This window comes from Ranitomeya variabilis, chromosome 1 (assembly GCF_051348905.1).
Source record: "Ranitomeya variabilis isolate aRanVar5 chromosome 1, aRanVar5.hap1, whole genome shotgun sequence".
Classification (NCBI taxonomy): domain Eukaryota; kingdom Metazoa; phylum Chordata; class Amphibia; order Anura; family Dendrobatidae; genus Ranitomeya; species Ranitomeya variabilis.
The window spans coordinates 442,626,043-442,648,014 of NC_135232.1; the positions used below are offsets into that span (position 1 = coordinate 442,626,043).

A 21,972-nucleotide genomic window follows, 5' to 3' on the forward strand; every position below is an offset into this window, starting at 1 on the left:
GTATTATTTTATAATTAGTTGCCGGGGTAATTATTACTGTATAATGGGGCACGTGGGGCATTATTACTTCATAAGGTGGCACGCGGGGCATTATTTCATAAGAGGGCATGCTGGGCATTATTATTTCATAAGGGAGCACGTGGGGCATTATTATTTCATAGGGGGCACGCGGGGCATTAGTATTTCATAAAGGGGCACGCGGGGCATTATTATTTCATAAGGGGGCACGCGGGTCATTATTATTTCATAAAGGGGCATGCGGGTCATTATTATTTCATAAAGGGGCACGCGGGGCATTATTTCATAAGGGGGCACGTGGGGCATTATTATTTCATAAAGGGGCACACAGGGCATTATTACTTCATAAAGGGGCATGCGGGGTATTATTATTTGACAAGGGGGCATGCGGGGCATTGTTATTTCATAAGGAGCACGCGGGGCATAATTATTTCATAAGGGGGCATGCGGGTCATTATTATTTAATAAAGGGGCATGCGGGGTATTATTTGACAAGGGGGCACGCGGGGCATTATTATTTCATAAGGGGCACGCGGGGCATTATTATTTCATAAGGAGGCATGCGGGTCATTATTATTTCATAAAGGGGCATGCGGGGCATTATTTCATAAAGGGGCACGCGGGGCATTATTTCATAGGGGACACGCAGGGCATTATTTCATAAGAGGGCATGCTGGGCATTATTATTTCATAAGGGAGCACGCGGGGCATTAGCTCATAAGGGGGCACACGGGCCATTATTATTTCATAAGGGGGTACACGGGTCATTATTATTTCATAAGGGGGCATGCGGGTCATTATTTCATAAGGGGGCACACGGGGCATTATTACTTCATAAGGGGGCACGCGGGTCATTATTTCATAAGGGGGCACGCGGGTCATTATTATTTCATAAGAGGGCACTAGGGGCATTATTATTTCGCTTGTGCTATTGTTACTTTATAAGGGGCACTTGCAGCATTAATAGCTTTTTATCATAGTCTTCAAAGGGTCACACTGGGGGCTTCTACAATTTTGGCGATGTCCTTAGCATCATCTCTCAGACCTGAATGTAGCTGCTCAGGTAAGAAGTTAGGGGACCCCTACTCCATGTGATCCTCATAGAGCGGAGTACCCCTACTGGTACCCCAGTGTGTGAGCCAGAACATAACCCGCTGACCCCAGCGAGCCGCTTTGAGCCGCCCATGGCTATTTGGACCACCATTCATCTGGATGGCTGAGGTTTCTGCTTCCAACCTCAGCGGAGGGTCCAGGTGGAGGGGCGCCAACATAAGACAATGAGGAGCCATAACCCCATTCCTGCCATGTCTTGTGTTTGGTCATACCCCCACCTCATCGTCATCTCCTGGCAGGCGACACCCCATTCCATACAGTTGTATGCTTTGTTGTTTTTCCACCTTCCACTGTTTTCATGTGTCACAGAATGCAGTCACTCAGCCAGCCCTGCACCATGCATTATTCAGAAGAGAAGACGTCATGTGTTTACCAGTATAGCACACCTACATGGCAGCACACGAGCCCCTGACCCCGACACCATTAGGTGGTCGTCCTCCCCTCACATACAGTGCAGTCAAATATGAGAGAAGGTCAATAAGGCGCAGAGGGCGCAGCGACAAGTGCAGCGCACGGCAGTATCGCCCTCTCGGGGAGGAGCCGAGCACACGTGCTGCTGGCAGGGCAGACCACGGTACATAAACAGAGCGGCTCCGGTGTGACCGATAGTAACCCTGCTGTACGGGCTATAAAAGGAACTCCATACAAAGCGCCAGCGCTGCTGCGGGCGGAGACTGGGTGTGCGGCAGGGGATGCTGACAGGACGCGCGCTCAGGGCTAGCATCACATCTGTTCTGGCCGGACTGGAGCGCACACGGGTCCCATGACTGTGCCTGCACTGGGGGGCTGCAGCTGAGGGGCATTCTGCTCAGGAGCCATTAGGACGGGGGAGAAGGTAAATGGCTTCTGCTCACTATTCTAACTCACTTATGGAAGAGCCTGAGGAGATGGAAACTTGTCCTGCATTATGGGCGAGTGGTTATTGTGTATGGCCACTACTGTGTCCGGGTCTGTGGGGGATTACCAAGGTCAGGCGAGCCCTGGGGAGAGCTATACTGGGGGGCTGTCATCTATCCTATCTCCAAATCTATCTATGATCTAGCTATCTACCTATCCCATAGTTATCTGTCTATCTATCTATCTATCTATCTATCTATCTATCTATCTATCTATCTATCCCATAGTTATCTATCTCTATCCCATAGTTATCTATCTATCTATCTATCCCATAGTTATCTATCTATCTATCTATCTATCTATCTATCTATCTATCTATCTACCTATCTATGCCATAGTTATCTATCTATCTATTATCTATCTATCCCATACTCTATCTATTATCTATCTATCTCCCATAGTTATCTATCTATCTATCTATCTATCTATCTATCTATCTATCTATCTATCTATCTATCTATCCCATAGTTATCTATCTCTATCCCATAGTTATCTATCTATCTATCTATCTATCTATCTATCTATCTATCTATCTATCTATTATCTATCTATCTATCTATCCATCCCATAGTTATCTATCTATCTATCTATCTATCTATCTATCTATCTATCTATCTATCTACCTATCTATGCCATAGTTATCTATTTATCTATCTATTATCTATCTATCCCATACTCTATCTATTATCTATCTATCTCCCATAGTTATCTATCTATCTATCTATCTATCTATCTATCTATCTATCTATCTATCTATCTATCCATTTATCTATCCCATAGTTATCTATTTATCTCTCTATCTATCCCATATCTATCTATCTATCTATCTATCTATCCCATATCTATCTATCTATCTATCTATCTATCTATCTATCTATCTATCTATCTATCTATCTATCTATCCCATATCTATCTATCTCCTATCTGTCCTGCCTGCCTATGTGAGGCTGAATACCCGGATCCTGCCTGGAGCGCACTGTATGTTTCCTATACTTCTCTTTGTTTACTTGCCTCCTTCCGGCTGCTGTTTGCCTTTCTCCCCCAGTCCTCACCGTCCTGCTTTTGGTGTAGGATCGTGTCTTGGCTTTCATTTTGGTTATTTCCACTGATGAGAGACGATTCACCGATAGGTAACATTTTCTTTCTAACCATTACTCCTTATTTTCTCCATATTGCCCATCGTTCACAATAGGGTCTGTAATCTTACATTCTGACTTTGGAGCTCTGGATGAAGCCAGAGGAAACCACACAAACATGGAGAAGAATATACAAACTCCATGCAGATGTTGCTCTTTGTGGGACCCCAATACTGGGTATTGTTTCCATGTATTGTAGCAATTGATTAACCCTGTACTTACAGGCACATCTGTTGTGCCAATATTACTTTATTATACAAACAGTGATGTATCTGTTCGCTGACCTGTAAGGACCAATGTAGGAACAAATACACCTCCCAACAGCCCCCACCACTTCTCATAATCTATATTTTGTCACCAGGAGGATTTTCTCTTTTTTCCAGACTTTGGTACATATATGTGTATTGTTCTCAGTATGTTCCGTGCCACAGACTTGTTTTGATGCAGTTAGTTTCCCAGAAGCATTTCGTTGCCCCCAGAACTCTGTGGTTTATCTGCTCCCTATAGCACAAGTGAGCCATCTCCGGCTATGATCCATGATTCCGGGCTGCTTTCCATTATAGCCAGGCGTTGGAGCTGTAGGGAGGAATGAACGGCAGTAACCTTTCTGTGTAGTCACTGGTACGATACAGTGCACAGGAGAAAAGAGGAACGTGCGGAGTATACTGGATAAACCTAGCTAGATGTGCCTGCCCAGTGTATCCTTTGTCTCATTTTTTGTCACCTTCTTCAGCCAGTGTGTCATGTTTCCCATTGTGAAGGGACAACATTCATTGTTCTAGCAGGAGCACATATAGATCTTGGTCTTTATACATCTCCTCCAGGACATGGTGGAACTATGTGTAGACTAGGTTCACACTTCCGTTCAGACATTGCATTTCTTAACCTAAACGGATCCTTGCCTAACTGATGCAGAGAAGCCCCATTGAATCTTATGGGGTCTGTCATGGTTCCGATATGTGTCCGTTATTACTGGAAAAAAAGAAGAAAAAACAACGGAACCCAGACAGATCCCATAATAAACAATAGGGTCCCTACGTTCCCATTGTCATCATTTATGTAACTGATCCCTATTGGACATTGTTTCCTTTTGTCCTTTCCTCAAAATGGATGAGACAAATAGAATGTCCGGACAAAACTGTGAACATCACCTTAGAGAAGTACTGCAAGTTTGTCTTATTGCTGATGCGGTCCTTTGTCGTTAGGCTGGACCTAACAGGTATACCTTGTCACTATGGAGTAGAAGATCGTAGACACACAAAATTGCAACTTGTGTTAGCTACCATATTGTTTTGACATGAAATGTACCGCGTGGCCTCACGCAAAGTGGCAGTCTGGAAATGAATGAAAATTGGCTGGTGTAGTCATGTAATCTCTTTTAGTCTATTATTATTTATTAGTAGTAGTATTATTTTCAGATGTCCAAGAGCCAAATGAGATACACCACTCAACTACATCTTTATAGTCATGAGTTTAATTTCAGCTCATTATCATGTAAATATTAGAGACCATCAAAAAGATTTGAAGGACCACCTTGGTCCAGCAGCTGTGTAGATGCCAGACCAAAGCCTTGAGAACCTACTTCTACCTAACAAAATCCCTGGCTTCTTCTCCTGATTTGTAAACTTGGTGCCACATCATGATGCAGCACGGTGGCTCAGTGGTTAGCAGCCTTGCAGCACTGGGGTCTGGGTTCAAATCCCACCGAGGACAACATCTGCAAGGAGTTTGTATGTTCTCCCCATGTTTGCATGGGTTTCCTCTGGTTTTCTCCAACTCTCCAAAGACATACTGATAGGGAATTTAGATTGTGAGCCACAATGGGGACAGTGATGATAATGTATGTAAGCCACTGTGGAAATAATGGCGCTATATAAGTGTGTAAAATAAATGCACGCTTGACATCATACTAGGCCTATTAATCAGAAGTGGTGCTGGGGATTCCAATAAATAGGAAGAAGTTAACAGGGCTCTCATCTGGTGGGTACAAACCACCAACATGGCCATTGGGTCCTGTAAATCTATTTTTTGCATTCTAATGCTTAAACATACAATATATTAATGTGATTACATCATTTTGTAATAGAAAATGTATATACTGAGACTATGGAACTATGTGTTAGACTAGGTTCACACTTCCTTTCAGACATTGCATTTCTTAACCTAAACTGATCCTTGCCTAACTGTGCATGAATCTGTATTTTGGTTCCATTTTGTAATAGGCCTGCTAAAGGAGTCCATGTGCCTTGTACTATACATATATATGGAATTATTCTGCCCTAGTAGTGCTTGTATGCCGTCATTTGCACCAAAACAAGCTCATATACACTAACTGTAGGTCACAGAGTCCGATATAGCCAATTTGGCGTTAATTGAAAACCTTCAGGTTTTCTACTAATTAACCCATGTGGGCTCTGGGCCCGTGTGTTCCTGGTATATATTGCTGGTGGGACTGTAGTTTTATTCTTTTTAATAAATTAATATTTAAGGTGTATTTCAGAGTTCTTGCATAGTGTATGCGTCAATAAATACTTGGTCCCGTATAATTAGCTTACTGCATTTTATTCTTATTGAAACTGAATTTTCAGATAGGGAACTTGTTACAGAAAATCAGCTTTCAGTAGATCAGCCCCAACACGCTACCAGTGTATCCCATGGGACCATTTTCCTTCTCAAGTAAATTATTAGAAGGGAAGCAGCCATCATGTGAACCAGTGGTAAACAATATTTTTGGTATTTACACTGGTAAGTATAGTTGTGACCATTGGCATGGTAATAGTTTGGATCTTGCTGATAGTTACAAGTAATGCAGTCATTACTTTACATTTTATCTAAATTCTGTAAACCGTCATTCTAGAAATTATATCAATACATCATTAGTCTTGTAGGCAAATGAAAGTGACTTACGGTATACAGTAGCAACATGTGTAAGCTGCAAAAGTGTTCTGCAAAATATAGCATTTCTGGTTCCCGTCAGCTTCTTTAGTCCTCAGTTCGGACAGCTGAAGACGGCCCATAGGCTTGCAGTATATATTTTTTAATTTATTTAGTAAATAATCCAATTATTGCATCATTAAGCTAAGATCACACTTTGGATATGTGAGTGCAGTTTGAATACTAAACTTTCATTACAGTCTCTTGCTCGTTTTGTAATGGTCAAGCTGTTATGTGAGCTAACCAGTGCTGTACCAATCTCCGTTTAGCCGGTGGGGGATCTTTACTAATAAAAAGCTGTGGTAGATTTTAATATACACTTATTTATGAAAACTGTATCATTTGAAGTTGTTGTTCATATGATTTGTACTTTACAGTGAATAGATAACACTTATGTTTTAAGATCATAGCTGACTAGGCTTTAAATATCCCAGGAGCCAGACAATCAGAGAATCAAATCTTCTACTAATGCATTTTTGGCTGGTATTCCATTACAAATAAAAGATCTTATTGGACCATTAAAATCAAATTGGCTCATTATTGCTCTTACTGTCTCGTGAATATTTTCTCCTTCACTTGCCTATGTAAAGAGTGTGTGTTTGTATTTATATATAGGGGCGTTGCTAGGGTCTTAAAAGATCAGGGGCATGAGCCTCAAGGTATGTCTCGCCATTGCCTTTCCACATTTTCCATTTGGTCCAGGAGTAACATGTTGACTTCTAACTATGACTTGTATCTGCAGAGTTTATAAGCAAGATAAATTGGACAATCACCAACCTACACAAACGTCTCTCAGATCTGTGCCTGCACCTGCTGGGTGGCATAGTGACCCTAATGCTTTGAAAATTTAAATGTAATAAAAAAAAGTAATAATACCCATGTGCTGCTTTTATATTGCCCTAGTGCCACATTCAATTAACAGTGCCCCTTAAAAAGTAATGCTTCAAGTGCACCTGAGAGCCCTCATCAAAAGTAACAATGCCCCCATTTAAAAGGAATATGGTTCCCCCAGGTCCTCCTACGAAACTAATAAGGTCTTCCGAGTGCCTTTAAATATAATATAAAAATAAAGCCTATACTTACCTAATGCTGATTCTCCACTGCAACATTCGTGTGCTCTTCTAACTTCTATAAACAGTGGGCTGGTGCAGGTGCAATATTGGGATTCTGACATCTTGTAGGGTGCAGATCCACAGAAGCATGTGGCCTACAAGATGGAGACTGCTAGGGCAGGGAGATTGTGATTGAACGGTATCAGATTCATCTTGGTGCTGCAAAGTTCAAAGTGGCACTTGCTGGAGAGTAAGGGCACCCGGAAAAAAGTTTGAGGCTGGAGCCCCAGATCTTTTGTGCTAGTGACACCAATATATCTCTATCTATCTATCTATCTATCTATCTATCTATCTATCTATCTATCTATCTATCTATCTATCTATCTATCTTTCTATCCCATATCTATCTATCTATCTATCTATCTATCTATCTATCTATCTATCTATCTATCCCCTATCTATCCCCTATCTATCTATCTATCTATCTATCTATCTATCTATCTATCTATCTATCTATCTATCTATCTCATATCTATCTATCTATCTCATATCTATCTATCTATCTATCTATCTATCTATCCCATATCTATCTATCTATCTATCTATCTATCTATCTATCTATCTATCTATCCCATATCTATCTATCTATCTATCTATCTATCTATCTATCTATCTATCTATCTATCTAAGCACACTACATTCACCAAGGTTTTGAGACATAAGTCTTGATCACTGAGTTCAGGTTTAGTCCCATTGCCACAGGTGTATAACATCCAGCCCCTAGTCATGTAGTCTTCCTTTACTAACATTTGTGAAAGAATAGGCTGTTGTAAGAGTTTACTGAATTCCAGTATAGTACAGTCATAGGATCTCAAGATTCTAACAAGTTAGTTTGTGAAGTTCCTTCCATCCTAAATATTCCACTATTAATTATGAGTATTATTATTGAAAATTGGAGGCAGAGCTCATCCACAAAGTGGAGGCCACATAAAGATAAAGAATGGGGTCACAGAGTGCTGAGGAACATATGGTATGAACGTCTCCAATTCTCTCCTGACTCAATACCTGCAAAGTTAGGCCCCTTTCGCACATCAGTCTTTTGCCGTCAGTCTCAATCTGGCGAATTTTGAAAAAAACAGATCCAGCGAATGTTGCCACCGGATCCGTTTTTTTCTCATAGACTTGTATTAGCGACAGATGGCCTAACGTTTCATCCGTCGTTCGTCAGATCCATCGAAAATTGTCTGTCCAGCGGCCGTAGATGACTGACAAAGTAACGTTTTTTGTGTCAGTCGAAAAAACGGACAGCAACGGATCCGTCGCCGTCCGTCGTTTGCTAGAATGGAAGCCTATGGAATGGGATCCGTCAAATGACGGAATCCGGCGACGGATTCTGTTTTTTTAACTGAGCATGCTCTGATTTTTTAGGATCCAATTAGCTGGATCAGCTAGTTGGATCTGGTGAAAAACCGGATCTGTCGCATCAGTTTTTCACAATCTGCGACATCCGTTTTTTCAACATTCGACGAATTGTGACTGATGGCAAAAAACTGATGTGTGAAAGCAGCCTTAGAAACCTCCTCTAGTATTAATGTCAGCACAAAAACTGTGCCTAATCGTGGCATGAGTTTCCATGAGCAAACATCTGCTCATATATTAAGCACGATGCCAACCGTCAGACTGAAGGGTGTTAAGCTTGCCACCACTGGGCTCTGGAGCAGTGTTAACATGGTCAGTGGAGCGACATATCACTTTTCTATATAAAGAAGTCTGGATGCATCTGAGTGGTTTTATTAATATCGATACCAAGGACACTTGCCTGACTACATTATGCCAACTGTAAAGTTTGGTGGAGAAGCGATAATGGTGTGGGGTTCTTTTCGGGGGTTGGTCTAGATTCCTTAGTTACAGTGAAGAGATTTAATTCATTAGTTTACCAAGATAGTTTGGACAGTTGTAGCTTTCAACTTTTGGGGAAATAGTTTTGGAAGTCTCTTTTCTGTCCCCCATTTCTGCGCCCTAGTGCACATGAAGGCATGTTTGGGAGAACTTGGTGTGGTAGAACTTGACTGGTCCACACAGATTCCTGATCTCAATAAAATGGAAATCAAGACCTAGAACAAAGATTGTAATCCAGCATCAGTGTTTGACCTCACAAATTCTCTTCTTTAAGAATTCTATGTATATAAATATATATGTACAGGTCCTTCTCAAAAAATTAGCATATAGTGTTAAATTTCATTATTTACCATAATGTAATGATTACAATTAAACTTTCATATATTATAGATTCATTATCCACCAACTGAAATTTGTCAGGTCTTTTATTGTTTTAATACTGATGATTTTGGCATACAACTCCTGATAACCCAAAAAACCTGTCTCAATAAATTAGCATATTTCACCCGTCCAATCAAATAAAAGTGTTTTTTAATAACAAACAAAAAAACCATCAAATAATAATGTTCAGTTATGCACTCAATACTTGGGTCAGGAATCCTTTGGCAGAAATGACTGCTTCAATGCGGCGTGGCATGCAGGCAATCAGCCTGTGACACTGCTGAGATGTTATGGAGGCCCAGGATGCTTCAATAGCGGCCTTAAGCTCATCCAGAGTGTTGGGTCTTGCGTCTCTCAACTTTCTCTTCACAATATCCCACAGATTCTCTATGGGGTTCAGGTCAGGAGAGTTGGCAGGCCAATTGAGCACAGTAATACCATGGTCAGTAAACCATTTACCAGTGGTTTTGGCACTGTGAGCAGGTGCCAGGTCGTGCTGAAAAATGAAATCTTCATCTCCATAAAGCATTTCAGCCGATGGAAGCATGAAGTGCTCCAAAATCTCCTGATAGCTAGCTGCATTGACCCTGCCCTTGATGAAACACAGTGGACCAACACCAGCAGCTGACATGGCACCCCACACCATCACTGACTGTGGGTACTTGACACTGGACTTCAGGCATTTTGGCATTTCCTTCTCCCCAGATTTAAAAGCCTCAGGTATCTTTTGCATGTGTTTAGAGTTAATTAGTTGATTCAGAAGATTAGGGTAATAGGTCGTTTAGAGAACCTTTTCTTGATATGCTAATTTATTGAGACAGGTTTTTTGGGTTATCAGGAGTTGTATGCCAAAATCATCAGTATTAAAACAATAAAAGACCTGACAAATTTCAGTTGGTGGATAATGAATCTATAATATATGAAAGTTTAATTGTAATCATTACATTATGGTAAATAATGAAATTTAACACTATATGCTAATTTTTTGAGAAGGACCTGTATATATCATGTTTACGTGACTTTATCACGCTAAGCAGGTGATATGGAGACAAATTTGTTAAGTAAAGGATGGTAAGGTATAATATATCAGCAGTGAATCTCATTGATTGCAAACAAAATAAAGACTTTTGCTTAACAACAAGAGCAGAGGATGTTTTTCAGAACAAGAGGAAGCCCTGGAGGTTGCTGCAATAATGGATATTTCATTGATTTATTATTTTAGAGCCACATGAACTCAGCATTTTCTATACAATGGTGGGAATACACACGGTCTTGCTGAATTTGCTCCACAAGTGGTTTTGAAGTGAAGTCGGTGCTTCCTCTGAGGTCCTGTATTCTGGTACTTAACTTGAACCCTCATAAGTGTTACTCCAGGCCAAAGATCATTCTGTGTGTGTATTGTGCTTAAATATCTACATGTACGTGGATGATAATGGCAGCGTATTATGTACATGTGCATAATCTAAGATCTGTAAAGATGGTAATTGGCAACAGTCTTACTAGAAGGCAAATATGCTTCTAAGTTTTGTAGGTCCATGTATGTTATGCCTTGTAGAGTAGAGACATCAGACATCAGTCTGAGAAGTCGAAGACTAGAATTATTTGGGGTATTTGCTCTCAATACAAGACACCCACATGCTTTAAATTACAGTTTTATGGCACAATTGTGGCGTAAACGCCATACGGAATTGGACCTTTGTTGCTATACCCTGTATATCTCAGTTGCCACATTAGGACCACCCCAGAGCACCTGCCAGATAATTTGCATAATGCATCCAAGTTACTATGGGTTTACTATCCTACCCGGCACTGTGACTGCTTTTATGACCACGGCAGACTTCCTTAATGACAACTAGAGGGTGGAGCACATCTGCCCCCATATTGGCAACAGCCTACAAATAAGATATTGAGAAGTCCGACATTTGGGTCAATGCCTTATCTGCATGTGGCATCACCATATTTACTTGCAGAGATGAGCATGGTGCTTGCTGCACTGGTAGAGAGACTGGCATGCTACTTCACGATGCACTGGTATTGCTAGAACTTACCAGTTGTGTTAAAATGGGCTCCTCCTGCTGAGTTACTAAACCATTGCTGTGTAAAGAGAGTTATGGTTGGCTTATGCTTTAATTTCCTTTGCACCGCTCAAAACAGGCTGACAAGTTAATTTGGTTTAACTTGTGTGTTTAATGATGTAACTTGATTGCAAGCTCAAATGGCGCTGGGATCTATATCTATTAGTAACCCTTTCGGGTAAAACACTGTCAAGTTGGACATTTTAAAGACACCATCAAGTTCATCTAGCTGCAGTATTACTTGTGGGTAACAGGTGGCGGTATAGAGCCTAATTCTTTCCTTGCTTATGTTTATGGCATTGCCCTTGTAGAGTCTAACAAGCCAGATGTTGAAATCTACTGCAGGGCAAAGTATCAAAGACCTCTTCTCTGCAGTCAGTGTGTACAGATAGAGTGATTAGTTTGTGCTTTAGAAATTGCTGAAATTGGTGTGCCTTTTCTCATCTCTTTTTACAAGCAGATAAAATAGTCATTCACTTGTGCAGATCTGACACCAATCATCAGCGAAACCAATATGATTATATGAGCAGTGCCCACCTTTTAATAATCATAAGCATCTTTTATGCCTGCACTGCAAGGCTTGACTGGACAGATTGGAGCCTTTATACCTGCACTGCAAGGCTTGACTGGACAGATTGGAGCCTTTTATACCTGCACTGCAAGGCTTGACTGGACAGATTGGAGCCTTTTATACCTGCACTGCAATGCTTGACTGGACAGATTTGAGCCTTTTATACCTGCACTGCAAGGCTTGACTGGACAGATTTGAGCCTTTTATACCTGCATTGCAAGGTTTGACTGGACAGATTGGAGCCTTTATACCTGCACTGCAAGGCTTGACTGGACAGATTGGAGCCTTTATACCTGCACTGCAAGGCTTGACTGGACAGATTGGTGCCTTTCATACCTGCACTGCAAGGCTTGACTGGACAGATTGGTGCTTTTCATACCTGCACTGCACGGCTTGACTGGACAGATTGGAGCCTTTTGTACCTGAACTGCAAGGCTTGACTGGACAGATTGGAGCCTTTTATACCTGCACTTCAAGACTTGACTGGACAGATTGGAGCCTTTTATACTTGCACTTCAAGGCTTGACTGAACAGAGTGATGCCTTTTATACCAGCTATTGACACGGTCGCCCCTCTCGTTCATGGCAGAGTGCGACGTATCAATAGACAACCCTGGCACAATAACACCACTAAAAGGCTCCTGAAACTGTCCAGGGTTGCAGAGCGGCATTGGAGGAAAACACATTCGCAAGAAGACTTCACTGCATTCAAACAGGCAACACTCGCTTTAAATCGGCTCTCACCTCTGCTAAACAGGCCTACTTCACAACCCTCGTATCCTCCCTATCCTCCAACCCCAAACAGTTATTCAAAACCTTTAACTCCCTCCTCCACCCCCATGTGTCCCCTCCAATTTCCTTCATCTCTGCTGAGGACTTTGCCACACACTTTAAAACTAAGATCGACCAAACAAGGCAAGTCTTCATTGTTCAACCACCACAACCCCTTTGTATACCAGACCAATGCCCAAACCCCATAACCTCCCTCTCCAAGATCACTGAAGCGGGGCTTAATTGTCTCCTCTCCAAATTGCATCTTACCACCTGTGCGCTCGATCCCATCCCACCTCCTCCCCAACCTCACCACCACACTTATCCCATCCCTAAGCCACCTCTTCAACCTATCACTAACTTCTGGCACCTACCCTTCTGCTTTCAAACATGCCACAATCACGCCTATTCTTAAAAAGCCAACCCTCGATCCAACTGCTATGTCCAGCTATTGCCCAATATTGCTGCTCCCATTCGCTTCCTAACTCCTGGAGCAGCACTTCCACGCTCAACTTTCCTCCCACCTCTCATCTAACTTGATTTTGACAACCTACAATCTGGTTTCCACCCCATCACTCAACTGAGACAGCCCTGACCAAAATCACTAACGACCTACTTACAGCCAAAGCTAACGGACAGTACTCTGTACTCCTCCTTCTAGACCTGTCCTCTGCTTTTGACACAGTTGACCACTGCCTCACTACAGATCCTTTCCTCCTTTGGCATCAAAGACCTCGCCCTATCCTGGATCTCCTCATACCTTTCCAACAGCACATTTAGCGTCTCACACTCCAACACTACCTCCTCATCCCACCCTCTCTCTGTTGGAGTCCTCCAAGGCTCTGTTCTAGGACCCCTACTCTTCTCAATCTATACACTTGGCCTGGGACAACTCATAAAGTCCCATGGATTCCAGTACCACCTTTATGCTGATGACACTCAGATCTACCTTTCTGGCCCAGACGTCACCTCTCTGCTGTCCAGAATCCCGGAGTGTCTATCAGCCATATCCTCCTTCTTCTCCTCTCGCTTCCTCAAACTCAATCAATATGGACAAATCTGAACTCATTATCTTTCCTCCATCTCATAGATCTTCCATACCTGACCTATCTGTCGCAATTAACGACATCACGCTTCCCCCCGTACCGGAAGTCTGCTGCCTCGGAGTAACCCTTGACTCTGCCCTGTCCTTCAAACCACACATCCAAGCTCTTTCCACCTCCTGTCGCCTCCAGCTCAAAATTATCTCTAGAATCCGTCCTTTCCTCAACCGTCAATGTACTAAAATGCTTGTGCATGCCCTCATCATCTCCCACCTTGACTACTGCAACATCCTTTTCTGTGGCCTCCCTGCTAACACCCTTGCACCTCTCCCTGTCCATCCTTAACTCTGCTACCCGACTAATCTCTCTCCTCACTACTCCTCCGCTTCCCCCCTCTGCAAATCTCTTCACTGGCTCCCATTCCCTCAGTGTATCCAGTTCAAACTACTAATACTGACCTACAAGGCCATCCATAACCTGTCTTCTCCATATATCTCTGAACTAATCTCCTGATATCTTCCCTCACGTAATCTCCTGTCCTCCCAAGACCTCCTCCTCTCCTCCACACTTATCCGCTCCTCACCCAACCACCTCCAGGACTTCTCCAGAATATCCCCCATCCTCTGGAATTCTTTGCCCCAACACATCCAACTATCAACCACATTCGGATCCTTCAGACGGTACCTGAAAACCCACCTCTTCAGGAAAGCCTACAGCCTGCACTGACCTTGCTGCCTCCTCACCACTACCGAAGCTACCGGCTCACCAACACGGGAGCTCCTGCAACCCTCAACCTATTGTCTCCATCCCCACCATCCTGTAGAATGTAAGCCCGCAAGGGCAGGGTCCTCGCCCCTCTGTATCAGTCTGTAATTGTTAGTTTGCTTACGGTTACGATTTCTGTAATTTGTATGTAACCCCTTCTCATGTACAGCACCATGGAATCAATGGTGCTATATAAATAATAATAATAATAATACCTGCACTGCAAGGCTTAACTGGACAGATTGGTGCTTTTCATACCTGTGCTGCAAGGCTTGACTGGACAGATTGGTGCCTTTCACACCTGCACTGCAAGGCTTGACTGGACAGATTGGTGCCTTTCATACCTGCACTGCAAGGCTTAGCTGGACAGATTGGGGCAGCACATAGCCAGAAGTATGGAGAGGCCATAAAAACAGCTGACCTTTCCCAAGAGCAGGAGCTTTGTGAGCTTACTGATCTATACCTAGGAAGCATGCAGTCATATTGCAGGCTGCTTTCTATGACTCTGGGGGTCACTGAATGATACCGGGACACCAGGACACCAAAGCTAAACTCTCTTCTGTCATGCACTACTCCTCATTTTATTTAACACCAAAATCTTTGCTTCCCTTTTAAACCCAGTCTGGTCTCAATTAGCATTTCGTCTGTCATCTATGAGACTCAAGCAGGAAAACATTAAGTTCAATCTTGTTCTTTTCTTAGACACCGTGACATCACCCAGACCTGGTGTGCCAAGAGAACGGGACGTATGCCAAAGAGCTCAGTCCATCATGTTTACGAACTGACAATTAAAAATTATTTAAAAACACTTTAACATATCAGATCTCTTGACATATGAAGGAGCTAATCATCCAGCTGTAGTCCCCGAATTCCGCTGATGCTATCAGATCTTTGTTCATTAGGAAGATTTACATTTAGTTTTTCTACCCCTGTGATGGCTCTGTGCCCTCTCACTTCTGGCACTAAGCCACCCTGTATCCATACACAGCAGTATGCCCAGCTCTAGGCTAGCGTGCACACTATGTCTGCTCATGTAACCAAGCACAGGATGCTGCCAGCAATACAGGCGTCCTGGGTTATGGGAAGTATAGACAAAGCTGTGGGCAGCAGGAAAATAACATTGTCTGCAATTTCAATAGATAAAAGCTGTATATGAATGTTTTTTTCACAGTGATTGTATATTTGAATATCTTTCACAATAATGCTTTGCCCCTTTAAGTCCGCAGATTGTGTTAACTGGAATGTTTTAATCCTCAGTGTGCTATTCTCTAGAGGCGTGCTATCTCTTTCCTCCTTAATGACATCCATGATGGCTCAATCATTATTTCTATGTATTCTCTATCGAATACTAATGAATAATTGTCCGCTTGCCAGTATTCCCACAGCAAAAATGGCTATTTCTCTGTTATTGCTCATACTCTACGTACAAGTTTTAGTAAATGTTGCACTTTGAAAACTTTTCTTACTTTACAGTGGCTTGCGAAAGTGTTCCCCCCTCCCATCTTGGCATTTTTCATGTTTTTCTTTTTATTGTGACGCAAACAACAAATGTGACAAAATAACTGAAAACTTCAGCATGCATATCTATTCACCCCCCTAAAGTCAGTGCTTTGTAGAGCCTCCTTTTGCAGCAGTTACAGCTGCAAGTTGCTTTGGATAAGTCTCTATGAGCTTTCCACATTTTGCCACAGGGATTTTTGCCCATTTCTTAAGGCAAAACTGCTCCAGATCCTCCAAGTTAGATGGTTTCCTCTGGTGAACAGCAATCTTCAAGTCTGACCACAGATTCTCAATTGGATTCAGGCCTGGGCTTTGACTAGGCCACTCCAAAACATTTACACATTTACCCTTAAACCACTCGAGTGCTTGCTTTAGCAGTATGCTCTGGGTCATTGTTTTGTTGTATGGTGAATCTCTGTCCCAGTCTCAAATCACTGACAGACTGAAACAGGTTCTGCTCAAGAATATCCCTGTATCTTGCACCATCCAGCTTCGCCTTGACTCAGACCATTTTTCCTGTCCCTGCTGCTGAAAAACATCCCCACAGCATGATGCTGCCACCACCATGTTTCACTGTGGGAATGGTGTTCTTGGAGTGATGAGCTGTGTTGGTTGAACGCCAGACATGGCGTTTATATTTTTTTTAAACCACTTTGTTGTTCATTTTGTCTTTTTTTTCTCTTCATGTTTAAAAAAAAAAAACTTGGTGGGAAAAAAAGTGTATGTCACTTCCTTGAAGTGTTTCCTGACAGAATCTGCTCCAAACTAGGCACTGTCCAATCAAATGGCTTAAACAAAGCATTTTTTAAAAAAAGCTCTCCAAAAACTCTTTAAAACTGCTTCAGGAAATGAAAAACTCCTCTAAAAACGCTCTGAAGAAGGATCATTTCCTGAAGTGGTTTGCAATAGGAACATGACGTTTTTGAATGCCTTGAAAACTCCATCTGCACATACCGAAAGGTTGTATTCAGAGATTTTTCAGCTAAATAGATCTGATGTATTACATATGCAGTGGAATCTGTGACCAAAATTAGAAGCTGATTAGATTTGTGCCACAGATTTGCCATTAGTCCAAATTCTGTGTGGCAAAATAGAGACTACTTCCGTAAGGAACATGTCACTTTACTGACATCTTTAAATTTGTTGCTGTATGAATGGCAACATAGATCTTTAAATGAAAACAATAGGAGGTGGTTTGTGGTCATTTTTTCTCATATTTCGGCACAGACTATACAGCGAAATCCTAAGGAAAAAACTCCAATTGTCTATATCTTTTTGATTTTCATGATTGTTTTGGCCAGATCATTTTAATATGTACATTGTACAGATATTACATTGTTATAGCTCATAAATGAATTGGCAATTTATAGTGAATGCATTTTAGTGCCAAATGCTGAAGACGTGTCTCTATGAACGACAGGCAGTCGGTTACATCCACTGTGAGAAAAGAGAACTGTAAAGAAATACCTGATATAAATTACGGTATGTAAAATATTACCCTCAAGCACATGTAGTTATCCCTCTAGTAATGCGAGGTATAGCTATGTTCTATGCTAACCCTACTGAAAGGAAAGGTAGGAATGCTCTTAGTAGTACTATACTATATGCATTATAAAGGATGCATTTATAATAAAGCATTGTATGTGTGATTAGGTCATTAGGCCCGTCACACAGGCCTGGACTGGCCCACAGGAGAACAGGAGAATCCTTTGGTGGGCCCCTGTGCAGGAGTTGGAAAACATCCTCTTATATGAGCAGTAATTGGCACAATATACTAGAATCACAAACAAAGGCAGCGTATCATTCATTTAATAATCTACCCAGTTAAACATTATATAAACTGTAATTGAGGATAATGTCACATTTGCCTGTAATTGAAAAGTGGGGCCCTGCAGTTGGTTACTGGTCGGTCCTTGGCACCCCAGTCCGACACTGCCTTCATAAACAGGTATTTATAAAGAGCTTTCATTGGTAAACTACTAGTGTGGATCCACTAGCTTCGGATAACAGCTTATCCGAATAGCTATAGGAATTGGCATTCACCCCATGGCGAGTCAAAGATTTATTAGACATTTATTGATTAGTGATTGACAGCCAGTGACAGTAAAAAAGTTCTGAATGCTACTGAGACCACCAGAGAGACCTCTTACTTACTGTGTGTTGTTGGTGTTGTTATACCAGCACTATAAATACTTAGAAGTCTTCACAATATTAATTATTCTAAGGATCATTTGGCCCATGCAGACAAATTGCTCATAGCAGGCATTAGTCATTGGTACAGAAAGCTGGTCAGCAGTCATGTACCTTCATCTAAGCAGTGACACACAGGGGTTCCATTGTTTGTTTCCCCTCACTTTCACTATTGTTTGCAGGTTGTTAACTGGGACCCGCTGCTATATAAAAATCATTTTTATACCTGCGTGAAAGATGTGCTCAACAACAAAGCACATGGACGATGACTGGACACTAGACCCATAAGTATGTGGCAGTCAAAATAACTGGATATAGTGCACTTATACTTCACATAGACTCTGACTATATACTGTTCCAACACTTCGCTAAAAGTCAGTTACTAAACACTGATCATATGAAAAGCAACAAAAAAGAGACTTCTCAGAGGTAGGAAACACAAACTATCCTGGAAGTGATGACTGTTGGAACTTTGGAAGCAGAAATCTCCAATGAAAACTGCATTTTCATTTTTTTTATATAATACTAATTATTTTTCTTTTGTCTTAGCTTTTTTCTGTTCACTACATTTACTGAAAATATGAAGATCGACCATATTGTTGTATTGTTCCCTGTCATGATCTCTGCAGGCAGAGATCATAGCAAGCCTATAGAGGGACAAGCTCTCGGAAGATGGAACTATACTGACCATGAACTAAGCCTGCCGCGCAACTAGAAATAGCCAGGTAGCATTTCCTATTTATAGCTAGATGCCCAGCTCTGGCCTAAGACCTAAATAGCTAGCAGAGGGAAATATAAGACCTGGCTCACCTCTAGAGAAATATTCCAAAGAAGACAGTAGCCCCCCACATATAATGACGGTGAGTTCAGATGAAACAACAAACGCAGCAGGAAAATAGTCTTAGCAAATTTGAGGTCCGCTTACTAGATAGCAGAAGACAGATAGTATACTTTCATGGTCAGCAGAAAAATACTAACAAAACACCATCCAGAGATTACCTTAAACTCTGGCATTAACTCATAACGCCAGAGTAGCAATCCCTGATCGACGAGAGCTTTCCAGACACAGTAACAAAACTTCAGCTGCGAACTGGAACAAATAGGCAAAACAAAACATGGACAAAAGTCCAACTTATCAGTAGTTGTCTAGAAGCAGGAACAAGCACTGAGAGGCATCAGATAACATTGTTGACCGGCAAGAAACCACCAGAGAAATGAGCTTAAATAGCGACACCCACTACTGATGGAATCAGGTGAAACAGGAAAGAGGATGACAAGTCCAATTCCACAAGCGGCCACCGGGGGAGCCCAGAATCCAAATTCACAACAGTACCCCCCCCTCAAGGAGGGGGCACCGAACCCTCACCAGATCCACCAGGGCGACCAGGATGAGCCCTATGGAAGGCACGAACAAGATCAGAAGCATGAACATCAGATGCATTGACCCAAGAATTATCCTCCTGACCGTAACCCTTCCAGTTGACCAGATACTGGAGTTTCCGTCTGGAAACACGAGAGTCCAAAATTTTCTCCACAACGTACTCCAACTCACCCTCAACCAACACCGGAGCAGGAGGCTCAAGAGAAGGTACAACAGGTACCTCATACCTGCGCAATAACGACCGATGAAAAACGTTATGAATGGAAAAGGACGCAGGGAGGTCCAAACGGAAAGAAACAGGATTAAGAATCTCCAATATTCTATAAGGGCCGATGAACCGAGGTTTAAACTTAGGAGAAGAGACCCTCATAGGGACAAAACGAGAAGACAACCACACTAAATCTCCAACACAAAGCCGAGAACCAACACGACGATGACGGTTGGCAAAACGCTGAGTCTTCTCCTGTGACAACTTCAAATTGTCCATAACCTGCCCCCAGATATGATGCAATCTCTCCACCACCGCATCCACTCCAGGACAATCCAAGGATTCCACCTGACCGGAGGAAAATCGAGGGTGAAACCCCGAATTACAGAAAAACGGGGACACCAAGGTGGAAGAACTGGCCCGATTATTGAGGGCGAACTCTGCCAATGGCAAAAAAGCAACCCAATCATCCTGGTCAGCAGAGACAAAACACCTCAGATATGTCTCAAGGGTCTGATTAGTCCGCTCGGTCTGGCCATTAGTCTGAGGGTGAAAAGCAGATGAAAAAGACAAATCTATGCCCATCCTAGCACAGAATGCCCGCCAAAATCTAGACACAAATTGGGTACCTCTGTCAGAAACAATATTCTCAGGAATACCGTGCAATCGGACAACATTCTGAAAAAACAGAGGAACCAACTCAGAAGAAGAAGGCAACTTGGGCAGAGGAACCAAATGGACCATTTTAGAGAAACGGTCACAGACCACCCAGATGACAGACATCTTCTGGGAAACAGGCAGATCTGAAATAAAATCCATCGAGATGTGTGTCCAAGGCCTCTTAGGAATAGGCAAGGGCAACAGCAGTCCGCTAGCCCGAGAACTACAAGACTTGGCCCGAGCACAAACGTCACATGACTGCACAAAGACTCGCACATCTCGTGACAGAGAAGGCCACCAGAAGGATCTTGCCACCAAATCCCTGGTACCAAAAACTCCGGGATGACCTGCCAATGCAGAAGAATGTACCTCAGAGATGACTCTGCTGGTCCAATCATCCGGAACAAACAGTCTATCAGGCGGACAACGATCCGGTCTATCCGCCTGAAACTCTTGCAAGGACCGCCGCAGATCAGGAGAAACGGCCGACAAAATTACTCCCTCCCTAAGGATACCTGTGGGTTCAGAATTACCAGGAGAGTCCGGGTCAAAACTCCTAGAAAGGGCATCTGCCTTAACATTCTTAGAACCCGGTAGGTATGACACCACAAAATTAAAGCGAGAAAAAAATAAAGACCAGCGCGCCTGTCTAGGATTCAGGCGTCTGGCAGTCTCAAGATAAATCAAATTTTTGTGGTCAGTCAATACCACCACCTGATGCCTAGCCCCCTCGAGCCAATGGCGCCACTCCTCAAACGCCCACTTCATGGCCAAAAGCTCCCGATTCCCAACATCATAATTCCGCTCTGCGGGCGAAAATTTGCGAGAAAAGAAGGCACAAGGCCTAATGACGGAGCAGTCGGAACCTTTCTGCGACAACACTGCCCCAGCTCCGATCTCCGAAGCGTCAACCTCAACCTGAAAAGGCAGATTCACATCAGGCTGACGCAACACAGGGGCAGAGGCAAAACGGCGCTTAAGCTCCTGAAAGGCCTCTACAGCATGAGGGGACCAATTAGCAACATCAGCGCCTTGTCTGGTCAAATCAGTCAGTGGTTTAACGACATCCGAAAAACCAGCAATAAATCGGCGGTAAAAGTTGGCAAAGCCCAAAAATCTCTGAAGACCCTTAAGAGAGGAGGGCTGAGTCCAGTCACAAATAGCTTGCACCTTGACGGGATCCATCTCAATGGAAGAGGGAGAAAAAATATACCCCAAAAAGGAAATTTTCTGGACCCCAAAAACGCACTTAGACCCCTTCACACATAAAGAATTAGACCGCAGAACCTGAAAAACTCTCCTGACCTGCTGGACATGAGAGTCCCAGTCATCAGAAAAAATCAGAATATCATCCAGATATATTATCATAAATTTATCCA

The 21,972-nt window shown here is 42.6% G+C and overlaps 1 protein-coding gene across 2 annotated transcripts in view; it reads left to right on the plus strand.

Moving 5' to 3' along the window:
• The first annotated feature begins 1,739 nt into the window (after positions 1-1,739).
• Positions 1,740-21,972, plus strand: part of ABCA1 (ATP binding cassette subfamily A member 1) — a 141,574-nt gene continuing 121,341 nt past the window's right edge. The window contains exon 1 of one of the 2 annotated variants that reach the window (XM_077249411.1): positions 1,740-1,966. The gene's annotated coding sequence lies outside the window, so the exon portion shown is untranslated. The remainder of the gene's footprint in view (positions 1,967-21,972) is intronic. The other variant, XM_077249420.1, reaches the window with a different exon arrangement.